General features: G+C 41.8%; 1 long non-coding RNA gene across 1 annotated transcript; it reads right to left on the bottom strand.

Annotated features, from left to right (window-relative positions):
- Positions 1 to 5,678: 5,678 nt before the first annotated feature.
- On the bottom strand, positions 5,679 to 10,333 carry LOC146775980 (uncharacterized). Its single transcript, XR_014971934.1, has 3 exons — positions 10,045 to 10,333; positions 6,200 to 6,341; positions 5,679 to 5,784 (listed from the first exon to the last, which is right to left on the bottom strand). It is a non-coding gene; the product is annotated as an uncharacterized LOC146775980 (long non-coding RNA).
- Between the last annotated feature and the right edge of the window lie 2,779 nt (positions 10,334 to 13,112).

The raw sequence follows: 13,112 nt of genomic DNA, 5'->3' as shown, positions 1-13,112 counted from the left end.
CACTTCCAGTAGATCTTGTTCTGGATGACTGGATGCCATTTTCCCCCCAAAAAAGTCAAGAAACACAGTCAAAAAAGAAATTGCAAGAAGATGAAATAAACAGGCCTTGCCAGGAAGACAGACAAATAATAAGAGAAATAAATAGGTGTTTGATCCTCCCTCTAACAGAATGAAAAGGTTTTAAACCAATCAGAAGCTTTCTTTTCAGGGCACATGGAGTTGTGTAGGGTGCGCGCACCCATAAAATTTCGTATACATAATTATAAAGTATAAATAGGTGTTTATAAAGTATTTTTTAAAGTATATTAGTAAAAGTGTTTAAACAAACTTGATATTTAACCTTTGTACAGTAATATTTCACAGTTTGAAAATTATACATGAGTCGTGACCCCATCGCGACCCCGGAAATATGTGCCGGCAAGGGTCGCGCACCCTACGTGCATACATTGCGCACTTGTAAAATTTCACACAGTTAATGGTAAAGTATGAAATCCTGTCTATAAATTGTTTTCTAAATTATTTTACTGAAAGTCTTCAACCAAAACTGTTATTTATAATTTCAACAATGATATTTCATACTCTTGAAATTACACCTAGGCTCTACTCCGGAAATGCGCACCAGCAGGGTCCACGCACCCTGAATCTGAACGCCCATCATGTAGGTTCGCATAGGGTGCGTGACTTCTTTGTAACAAAATGTTTTAAAAGAAAGTATAACAATACAATAAAACAACTTTCACAGTAATAAAAGCATTATTTTAAGTAAATATACATTTAAGTTGTACATATAAAGAACAGAGTATATTTTTAGTAGCGTATGATGTATATATTTTAAAAGAGTGATTTTAATTGTTGAAGAAGATTTTAGAGAAACTGAGTATAATTTGAAAAATAAAATTTCAAAAATACACTTCCAATCATTTTTAAATAAAAGGTATTCTATAAAACATTTACAAATATCGTAAAAAAGGTAAGGTTAAAATAATTTTATACTTGAAATTTAGCATTTAAAAAACCTTAGAAAGTCACTGAAAAAAACATAGGTTTCAGGGATGTTATAGTTAGAAACTAGCATTTTAAAAACCTTTGAAATTCACTGGAAAACCATAGGGTTCAGGGGTGTTATAGTTAGAAATTAGCATTTGAAAAAACTTTGGAATTCACTATAAAAACCATCGGTTTCAGGGACGTTATAGTTAGAAATTAGCATTTGAAAAAACTTTGGAATTCACTATAAAAACCATCGGTTTCAGGGATGTTATAGTTAGAAATTAGCATTTGAAAAACCATTGAAATTCACTAAAGAAAAATAGGTTTAACCCCTTGCATGCTGGTTTATTCCTCCTGCTGTGCGGGAGAAATAAACGACGTTCGCGATTACGACAGCTACCAGCCATCGTGCGCACACGCCCACCGTAATGCACGACGGCTGGGAGCCGTCGTCCGCATGCAAGGGGTTAAGGACGTTCTAGTTAGGAATTAGCATTTGAAAAACCTTAGAAATTCACTGAAAAAAAACACAGGTTTCAGGGACGTTATAGTTAGGCTGACATTTTCCTTGTACAAAACCAGAGAAAATCAGCCGTTATAATTAGTTGAGCTAACTATAGCTCACGCCCCCGCAATGCACTGCTGATGACATCACATATTACATCACTCATGACATGGTCAGTGACATCACTGATGATATCACTGATGAAATCTCAAATTACATCACTGATGACATCATCCATGTGATACTCTGATGCACCTCCTCACACCCTGATTTAACTTTTGATACACCCTCTCTAAAATACAGGCTACCATTTTTGAAACCATAGACACAGCAAGACCAGTTATTACATACCCATGCACTGATTCCTAGATCTACACACACATCTACTCATTCACCCATACAGTCAGTCATACATGCAGTCACTCATCAATACAGCACTATCATATACACTCATACAGCTATACAGACACTCACATACTGCCACTCACCCATAGTTACTCACACACATAGTCAGTCATTCAAAGAATCAATCACACTGTCATTTACTCACCTACACAGTTATACACACACCACCTCACTTATTTATACAGATACTAACACATACTTACTCTCTTATACAATCACTGACACAAGCACACACTCATTCATACAGCCACTCTCACAATCACTCACTCTCACATATAGTCATTTATATAGTCCAACACTCACATATACTGCCTTTCACATATGCAGTTACTCACACATGTACCACTGAGATATCTAAACACATCTATACACACACTCACCCACCTATACTGCCCTTCACAGAAGCACTCTTGAACCCATGCACTCAGTGAATCACCCACTCACACATCTATGCATGGAGTCACACACCCCCACACAGATACTCAGACACCCATAAAGATACTCCGACAACAAATCAATAATCCATATAGACACTCATGTAGCTACTCACCAACCCATGGAGCCGCTTACACACCAACTGACTGATCCAAACATTCACACAGTTTAGTCACTAACCCATGCATCCAATAAGACATGTTTAATCGCTCATTTATACAGTCAGTCACGCACCTACTAAATCATCAATACAGACACTCATACACCCGCTCATTCTTCAATACACCTTGGTGTGTGTGTGTGTATATATATATATATATATATATATATATATATTACAGCAGCTTGTGACACACTCCCGTTTTCGCACGGAAATCACTAGTACAGACCCACTTGTGCAGCATTATTTTTTATTTTTCACTCCTCATATGTCAGGACGCGTTTCGGCCGTCCAAGCGGCCTTGATCACCTGATCGCACGTCACTGAAAGACCCGTTTTTAAAGTGCAAGTGCATGGATCAACAATAGACATAGAAGACATACTCTGTTTTCCTTATTTTAAATCACTCTAAATCGACCATCCATAATCATATTATAATTTAAAATGAAAACATTTATAATTGCATAATGCACATGTATGCCTATAGTGTAACTCACAAAATTAAAGCCTGAATGCATTAGTACTTGCACATGAGTATGCATGTCCAAGTGAGTTATCTTATGGCAAATATATAATGAGAGTATCATTCATTGTCTGAAATTACATTTAAGTTGATTCATTGCAAAATTTTCCTAACAAAATTTATACCTTTTTTCTTTTATAAAGTGCTCACCGAAATAAAGTGCTATAGTTACATCCTTTTAAAGTATACATAATACTAAAAAATAGATATACTATGATACAATTAAAACCATGAAATCTGTAACATTGCAACAAACAATCAGGGACATGAAATTGGAAGAGAATACTTTCTAGAGGGATAACATATGTGCGTTGGGATTTGTCTATGGGAGATCTGATGAAATACCAATCAACCATGTTATGTTAAAATTAATTCAATAAAACCAGCCTGGTGATGCAGTTAAAACAATCAATATAAAAAAAACCAAACATAGATAAAACTACCCATGAAATTCCTTTTAAGATTGACTGTAAAAACCAGCGTCCACATGCACATATCAAAATACAGTACAGATAGCCATATAATATAGGGCACCCTCTATTTCCTGATGGATATTAGAGTAACGTGTAAAGATCTTCAGTCGTGTTTAAACCACCCGGCCACTTACTATTGAACTCCAGTATATAGTTGGTCTCAAGCCTACGGAGGGTAGCCTCCCTGTCCCCTCCTCTTTTTGTTGTAGGGATGGACTCAATGGCAAAATAATGAAGAAATCTCGGGTCACTGTTGTGCATAGCTTCAAAATGTCTAGCGACCGGGTAATTCTGATCTTTGTTTGTTATTGCCCTTAGATGTTGGAGGATTCGCTTATGGACTGCCAACTTTGTGCTGCCAATATATTTAAGATGGCAGTCACATTCAAGGACATATACACAGAATTCCGTTTTGCAGGTTAGATGTTGCTTTATTTCTCTATCATTATTCGAGAAAAATGTCCTGTATTTTTTGGTATTTACACCAAATTGGCAGGCTCTGCAACTTGTGCACTTATAAAATCCTTTCCTTGCTATAAGCCAGCTCTCCTTTTTACTTAGCTCTTGGCTATTTCTCGATAGGACATTACCCATACTAGTAGACTTCCTGAAGGCTATTGCTGGATTGTGTGGCATCAATTCACCTATCACTGGGTCATCTCTGACAAAGTGCCAGTTCCGTCTAACAATGTTTCTCAATTGTTTCTCCTGTTTTGAATAGGTAAAAATTAAACGGACGGGTTCCACTTTGTCAGGAACTGTTTTGGTCTTGTATTGGAGAAGTTTATCTCGAGGCTGAAGATTTGCTTTGGTTATGGCCGCTTTGATAACTTTAGGGCTGTATCCCCTATCTAAAAACCGTGCCTGACTTGCCATTTGTTTAATCTTCATGTCTGCTGGGTCACTGCATATGCGCCTAATTCTAAGCATCTCCCCATATGGGATACTATTTATAAGATGTTTGGGGTGTGCACTTGTAGCATGTAACAGTGTATTACCAGCGGTCGGTTTCCTAAAAAGGGTAGTTGTTAATACATTATTGTCAACTAAAATTTCAACATCTAAAAACGTCACCGAGCTTTTACTAATATTAGATGTAAAATTTAAATTAAATTCATTGTGATTGATATTTTGTACAAAATGTAAAACTCCCTCCTCAGAACCTCTCCAAACAATAAACAAATCATCTATAAAACGCCACCAGGAGACTATGTTATTTTTGCAGACTTGATCATAATCACGATGGAGGACCAGCTCTTCCCACCAGCCCATAAATAAACAGGCATAGCTGGGGGAAAAGCTGGCCCCCATAGCCACGCCTTGTACTTGCTGATAAAATTGATCATTGAATAAAAAATAGTTGTTTTCCAAACAGAAGGTTAACATACTAAGTAACATTCGTGTATGTTCAGTATATTCCATTGGTCTTCTGTTTAAAAAGTACTCCACTGCTCTAAGGCCATCCATGTGCTTAATACAAGTATATAGGGAAGTCACATCCAGTGTCACTAACAAGAGTTCAGAGCTCCATACCAGATCCTTGATTTTGTTCAGAAAATCGCTGGTGTCTTGTACATAGGAATCTAAGTTTTTCATGTGGGTCTGGAGAAAGTTATCTATATATTGTGAGAGATTTTCAAGGGGTCCATTGCACGCTGAAATAATGGGCCTTCCAGGGGGGGCTGTTAAACTCTTATGGACTTTGGGTATAAAATAAATATATGGTACAAGTGGATATTCCTTTTTGATAAATTTGTACTCATCCCAACTTAACAGTCCTAAGCCCTTCCAAGCCAGTAGACTCTGAAATAATTTGTCTTGCATGGCTTTGAATTTCACAAGGTTGCTTTTCCTATAACACTGGATGTCATCTAACTGCCTGTGAGCTTCCTTCAAGTACATTGTTACTGGCCAAAGAACAATGTTGCCACCTTTATCCGAGTTCCTTATTATCAGGTCCCCTTCGCGTAGCTTCTCCATCAATTGGTGGTATTTTCTTTCAGTGTTAGAATATTTTTTCTTTTGTCTAGTCACTGCAAAAGTCAATCTTTTGATCTGCCCGACCACATGCTCGTTGAATGCGTCCAAACCATCGTTGGCAGATAGGGGGACGAACTTGGATTTGGGTTTGAAGTGGGTTTCCACTCTCTTCTATATATATATATATGTTCCAAATGTTCAGATGTCGTGCGCTCTCAGGAACAGAATAGTTCAACACAGATGGCAGAACAAACGGGTGTTTATTCACAACGCGTTTCGACTTTCACAAGCCTTGCTCACGTGAATAACAGTGCTACAGTGATAACAAACTAAATAAAGTTAGAGAGCTGTGAATACAAACAATGGACCAAAAAATCATGGTAGCAGAAAACCAGCCCAATGCAGCAGCCATCTTGGAGTGGTTAAATAACCATCTCGGACATGAATGTTTTCATATACATGTTGTCCAAATGAGCCATGGCAATCAAATTGACCACAAAAATCTTATGAAAAGTAAGTACTGGCTAGTATAAGGCATAATGTTAAGATACCTGGCAAGTGCCTATGACGTGTTTGTACAAACCACCCCATGTAACTACAATTGGACGGTAGTCAGAGGCCGAGATCTAACCCATATGTGCGGGATATCATATATCAACAGGTATATTGATGGACAACAATCAGCAAAAGGGGGGGTATTTAGTATGTGTTCCCCAAGTGGGGCTAACCGTATTGACCAGGAGAAGGACCAAGTCTTTCACACGCCCAAATATCCAGAACTGGTGATGACCTCGGTGAAGTGAAGGGGGAGAGAGGGAGAAAACTGCCCGTGCAGAGTGAGTGTCAGTGTTGGGGCCCCTGCCTCTCCTCCTAGAAAGAAATAAACAACATCAGATGAAAAAACATGGTTAAAAACAGATGCAAAAGAATCTGCATCTAACAGTTCTAGTACATGTTCTAAAATTGGAAGAAAGGAGGAAGGGAAGAAATGTATACTGGTTACACAGACATAACATAATGTAACTTATAGTACATCACACATATCAAATGCAGATAGGCAGGCGACAGTGTACCAATTGTCACTCTCTGAGGTGTACGGCTAATTCTTCGTCCTGATTGAGACCGCCAGGGTCCTTGCTTTGAAAATCAACAATGTATTTAGATTCCCTTTGTCTCAGCCTCAGTACCCTATCTCCTCCCCTTGGATTACTGAGGACTTGTTCCAAGATGAAGTATCTAAGTAGAGTGGAATCAGAGAAATGGTGGTCCCTGTAGTGACGTGCGACAGGATATTTTTCGTCTCTGTGTGTTTTGGCTCTACTATGCTCAAGTACCCGTTTTTTGGCTTGGAGGGTAGTGCTTCCTATGTACCACTTGTTGCAAGGACAAACAATCACATAGATGGCAAATGTAGTGCTGCATGTTAGAAATTGCTCTATCTCCTTGTCAACTCCATTGTATGTGATCGTTTTGAGGAATGTGCTCTGTTTACACGCTTTACAATGGCCACAGGGAAAAAATCCCTGAAGCCCATGTGCATGTTTGTCAGGGTACTTTGTCACATCACTGCGTACCAACATGTCCCTAATGTTCTTCCCCTTCCTGTACGTGATACTTGGTCGCTTGGGAATACTGTTACCAATAACATTGTCAGTAGTGAGAACATTCCAGTGTTTGGTCAGTATGTGTTTGATGTTATCAGAATTGGTGTTATAGGTCATGATGATACGCGTGACATCGTCACTCTCCTTAGATGTCTGAGTGGGTTCATTTTCCAACGTAGAAGTTCTAGAGATCCCGTTGGCCCTCTCTCTAGCTCTATTGAGTACCCAATTGGGATAGCCTCTGTTCCTGAAGCGTTCAAACATCTCCTCACTCACTTGTAGATAAGCTTCTTCTGAATTACAATTTCTTTTTGCCCTCATAAGCTCACCAAAGGGGATGCTCCATTTTAGGGTCTCTGGGTGACTGCTCAATGCATGTAAAATGCTATTGCCAGCAGTGGCTTTCCTGAAGAGAGTGGTACACAGTTGGTTGTTAATGATGTCAATTTTGACATCCAGGTATTCTGCCCTTGTACTGTACTAAAGAATTTCTCATCCCACTGGATGTCTTGGATCTTAGTCAAAAAATCTTTCGTATCCCTCACGTAACTGGGTAATGCCATAACAAACTCCCCGAGGAAGTGGTCCACGTATTTGGAGACATGTTCCGTAACACTACCTCTCGATGACACGATGGGGCGCCCCGGGGGGTCGATAGGATTCTTATGTAACTTGGGCAAAAGGTATAGTACTGGGAGCACAGGATGATCGTTTTTGAGGTATCTGTACTCCTCCCATTCTAGAATCCCTTTGTCTTTCCATACAAGAAGTTTGTCCCATAACTCGATGATGCTGCGGTTATATGTTTCCATGGAAACAGAGACATAACTGTTGGAATCATCCAGCTGTCTAAGAGCTTCCGCTACATACTTGTCTCTGCTGAGGATGACAACGTTGCCACCCTTGTCAGCAGGGCGTACTACCACACTAGAGTCATTGGCAAGATCATGGAGAGCTTGTCTTTGACCAAAAGATAGATTGTTATGTTTAGTATTGTTTTTCTTAGTTCTGTAAGTACATAAAGCCTTGGCAACACAATCATGGAACGTATCGATGTTGTCGTGTGGAAGGGAAGGGAGAAACGTGGATTTCGGTTTGAAACCCGACAAGGCACTGTCATCCATAGTGACCCCATATTCTATAAGAGTCTGAGTGCTGGTGGTAGGAACACTGTTATCGTCAGCATTGATGGAATTGTGGATGTTAGTGTCAGTGACACTTGTTGTTTCACGTTCTAATTCAATGAGATTAATCAGGGCATCCATATCACCTGTGGTAATCTCATTGTGACGTCTTGGAATGGATGATTTGGTCCCAATGGTATTGCCCAACCTTTTGAGCGCATGCCATTTTTTTAACTTCAATTTCCTAGTAAATTTGAACAAATCTATCCTGGTCTCAGTGAAGTTAAAAGATCTGGAAGGGCAAAAGGACAGACCCAAACATAGAGTCCTTTTTTCCAAATCGGTCATAACCCTATTGGACAGATTAATGACAGTTTTGTTTACCATTGTCATATCCATTATCGCATCCTTCTGGAGCGGGTTCTGTAGCTTCCCACGCCGCCCCTTCCTCTGCCTCTCCTCCCATCATTGGTGGATTCTCTTTCTTCTATTCCTTCGTTTCCTCGTCCCCTTCCCCGTCCTCGTCCCCTCCATCCTGATGCAGTCTTCGCCGGAGTCTCCTTTGTCGTCCGTCTGCTCCGGCGCAGGTGACGATATTCCTCCAAAAAATTCACTTGCCGTGTTGTCGTCTCAAGGCTGTTGGTTTCTTCCGTGGAGATGTCAGATTCAATGTCACTCGCTGTGGATGTTGATGGCGTTGGCTCCGTGTCTCTGTCTTCCCTCGTGGATGGCGGTTTTTCTTTATACTCATAGAGATGGTCATATTTCCGGCTGAAAGTGAGAATTCTACCAGACTCATAATCATTGTAGTCTCTGTTCATTTTTCTCTCCTTCCGCGCTTTGATCTCCTCTTCATGTTTTTTCAACCACTCTTTCATGCTTCTTAGGGATTTTTCTATGGTCTCTTTATCGATGATAGTTCTCAATTCATCAGTGATCTCTTGTATTTGTTTGAGAATTATTTCTCTGTCGATCCAAGCGTATTTTACTAGGATCTGAAGCATACGCCTGGAGCTTGTAGCTGAGTTCTCCGACCATTCCGTTAGCATAGCTGGGTTGGGTGCTTCATAAGTCGGTGTAATAAAAATCCTAAGACCTCTAGGCACCATCTCTTGGTCTATGTAATTCTGGAGCGAAATGGCCTCCCACCACTTCGAGATTTCCGTTCTTTTAAGTTTCTCCAGTTTATTCATTTTGTCATCAGTGGATAATGTTAATGTTGTTCCTGGTTTTGCAACTGATAGACTCTTGGGTTTTTTGGCAAATATCGCCAGGGCAGCCGCCCTGCGTTCTTCCTCCTCTTCCATATGCACTACACCCGAGTATAATGTCTGCTAAGTGTGTAGGTATTGTTCCCCTTGCAAATGCAAGTTGCTCCTGCCAGTCCTTGAAGATAAACAAATGTTTAAGGGTGCCTGGAATGCTCCACCTTGATGGAATAATGCTGCATAAACCACCTGACTGTTGTAGATAGTTCTAATGACACATGGTGTACGAATTCTTTGATGTTGACGAGAATTATTGTGCCGCAGGCGACAGAATACACCAAGTGCAAGGTCAATATAGCAGATAACGCGGTATCATGGTTAATCTGATGGTCGCGTATTGCTCCGTGTCCATGTTTTGCAGCCAAGTGGTGCTGACAAATTTATCCAGGTACCCTGTGCAGAGAGTGTGTGTTCCCCGCCGTAGACCCTGAGGACACAGTCCGTAGTGGCAGCTACGTGTAAAGATGAGAGACAAGCGCGACCCACCCGCCGCTGCCCCGGGAGAGGAGAGACGAGCGCCACCAGAGACCCCCACCCTCGCCTCCCAAGGGGCGGACAGATAGGGTCAAGCACTTACCCTCGATGCCACGAGCTCCTCGAAGTGCCGGGTTACCGGGAATGACGGTTTCTCTGTGCACATGCGGGACGGCCGGTCCGATGCAATCTCAATCATATAACCTCCAAGACAGCGCTCCTTCCGATTGCTGGGGACCCGAGAGAGCTGGCGCACACGCCGGCGGAGCACGCCGGAAATTAAATGTTCCAAATGTTCAGATGTCGTGCGCTCTCAGGAACAGAATAGTTCAACACAGATGGCAGAACAAACGGGTGTTTATTCACAACGCGTTTCGACTTTCACAAGCCTTGCTCACGTGAATAACAGTGCTACAGTGATAACAAACTAAATAAAGTTAGAGAGCTGTGAATACAAACAATGGACCAAAAAATCATGGTAGCAGAAAACCAGCCCAATGCAGCAGCCATCTTGGACAATGGTATTGCCCAACCTTTTGAGCGCATGCCATTTTTTTAACTTCAATTTCCTAGTAAATTTGAACAAATCTATCCTGGTCTCAGTGAAGTTAAAAGATCTGGAAGGGCAAAAGGACAGACCCAAACATAGAGTCCTTTTTTCCAAATCGGTCATAACCCTATTGGACAGATTAATGACAGTTTTGTTTACCATTGTCATATCCATTATCGCATCCTTCTGGAGCGGGTTCTGTAGCTTCCCACGCCGCCCCTTCCTCTGCCTCTCCTCCCATCGTTGGTGGATTCTCTTTCTTCTATTCCTTCGTTTCCTCGTCCCCTTCCCCGTCCTCGTCCCCTCCATCCTGATGCAGTCTTCGCCGGAGTCTCCTTTGTCGTCCGTCTGCTCCGGCGCAGGTGACGATATTCCTCCAAAAAATTCACTTGCCGTGTTGTCGTCTCAAGGCTGTTGGTTTCTTCCGTGGAGATGTCAGATTCAATGTCACTCGCTGTGGATGTTGATGGCGTTGGCTCCGTGTCTCTGTCTTCCCTCGTGGATGGCGGTTTTTCTTTATACTCATAGAGATGGTCATATTTCCGGCTGAAAGTGAGAATTCTACCAGACTCATAATCATTGTAGTCTCTGTTCATTTTTCTCTCCTTCCGCGCTTTGATCTCCTCTTCATGTTTTTTCAACCGCTCTTTCATGCTTCTTAGGGATTTTTCTATGGTCTCTTTATCGATGATAGTTCTCAATTCATCAGTGATCTCTTGTATTTGTTTGAGAATTATTTCTCTGTCGATCCAAGCGTATTTTACTAGGATCTGAAGCATACGCCTGGAGCTTGTAGCTGAGTTCTCCGACCATTCCGTTAGCATAGCTGGGTTGGGTGCTTCATAAGTCGGTGTAATAAAAATCCTAAGACCTCTAGGCACCATCTCTTGGTCTATGTAATTCTGGAGCGAAATGGCCTCCCACCACTTCGAGATTTCCGTTCTTTTAAGTTTCTCCAGTTTATTCATTTTGTCATCAGTGGATAATGTTAATGTTGTTCCTGGTTTTGCAACTGATAGACTCTTGGGTTTTTTGGCAAATATCGCCAGGGCAGCCGCCCTGCGTTCTACCTCCTCTTCCATATGCACTACACCCGAGTATAATGTCTGCTAAGTGTGTAGGTATTGTTCCCCTTGCAAATGCAAGTTGCTCCTGCCAGTCCTTGAAGATAAACAAATGTTTAAGGGTGCCTGGAATGCTCCACCTTGATGGAATAATGCTGCATAAACCACCTGACTGTTGTAGATAGTTCTAATGACACATGGTGTACGAATTCTTTGATGTTGACGAGAATTATTGTGCCGCAGGCGACAGAAAACACCAAGTGCAAGGTCAATATAGCAGATAACGCGGTATCATGGTTAATCTGATGGTCGCGTATTGCTCCGTGTCCATGTTTTGCAGCCAAGTGGTGCTGACAAATTTATCCAGGTACCCTGTGCAGAGAGTGTGTGTTCCCCGCCGTAGACCCTGAGGACACAGTCCGTAGTGGCAGCTACGTGTAAAGAGGAGAGACAAGCGCGACCCACCCGCCGCTGCCCCGGGAGAGGAGAGACGAGCGCCACCAGAGACCCCCACCCTCGCCTCCCAAGGGGCGGACAGATAGGGTCAAGCACTTACCCTCGATGCCACGAGCTCCTCGAAGTGCCGGGTTACCGGGAATGACGGTTTCTCTGTGCACATGCGGGACGGCCGGTCCGATGCAATCTCAATCATATAACCTCCAAGACAGCGCTCCTTCCGATTGCTGGGGACCCGAGAGAGCTGGCGCACACGCCGGCGGAGCACGCCGGAAATTAAATGTTCCAAATGTTCAGATGTCGTGCGCTCTCAGGAACAGAATTGTTCAACACAGATGGCAGAACAAACGGGTGTTTATTCACAACGCGTTTCGACTTTCACAAGCCTTGCTCACGTTTTGCTGATTTAAATACCCCCCCTTTTGCTGATTGTTGTCCATCAATATACCTGTTGATATATGATATCCCGCACATATGGGTTAGATCTCTGCCTCTGACTACCGTCCAATTGTAGTTACATGGGGTGGTTTGTACAAACACGTCATAGGCACTTGCCAGGTATCTTAACATTATGCCTTATACTAGCCAGTACTTACTTTTCACAAGATTTTTGTGGTCAATTTGATTGCCATGGCTCATTTGGACAACATGTATATGAAAACATTCATGTCCGAGATGGTTATTTAACCACTCCAAGATGGCTGCTGCATTGGGCTGGTTTTCTGCTACCATGATTTTTTGGTCCATTGTTTGTATTCACAGCTCTCTAACTTTATTTAGTTTGTTATCACTGTAGCACTGTTATTCACGTGAGCAAGGCTTGTGAAAGTCGAAACGCTTTGTGAATAAACACCCGTTTGTTCTGCCATCTGTGTTGAACTATTCTGTTCCTGAGAGCGCACGACATCTGAACATTTGGAACATTTAATTTCCGGCGTGCTCCGCCGGCGTGTGCGCCAGCTCTCTCGGGTCCCCAGCAATCGGAAGGAGCGCTGTCTTGGAGGTTATATATATATATATATATATATATATATTATCTACTGGCGGTCGCCAGTAGATAGTTATAGTTAGGACCGTGTTTCCATAGGAAATCTCAAAATT

The sequence above is a fragment of the Triturus cristatus genome, chromosome 12 (assembly GCF_964204655.1).
Source record: "Triturus cristatus chromosome 12, aTriCri1.1, whole genome shotgun sequence".
Lineage (NCBI taxonomy): Eukaryota > Metazoa > Chordata > Amphibia > Caudata > Salamandridae > Triturus > Triturus cristatus.
The sequence above is the reverse complement of the archived record's forward strand: the minus strand, read 5'-3'. Positions and strand labels throughout refer to the sequence as shown.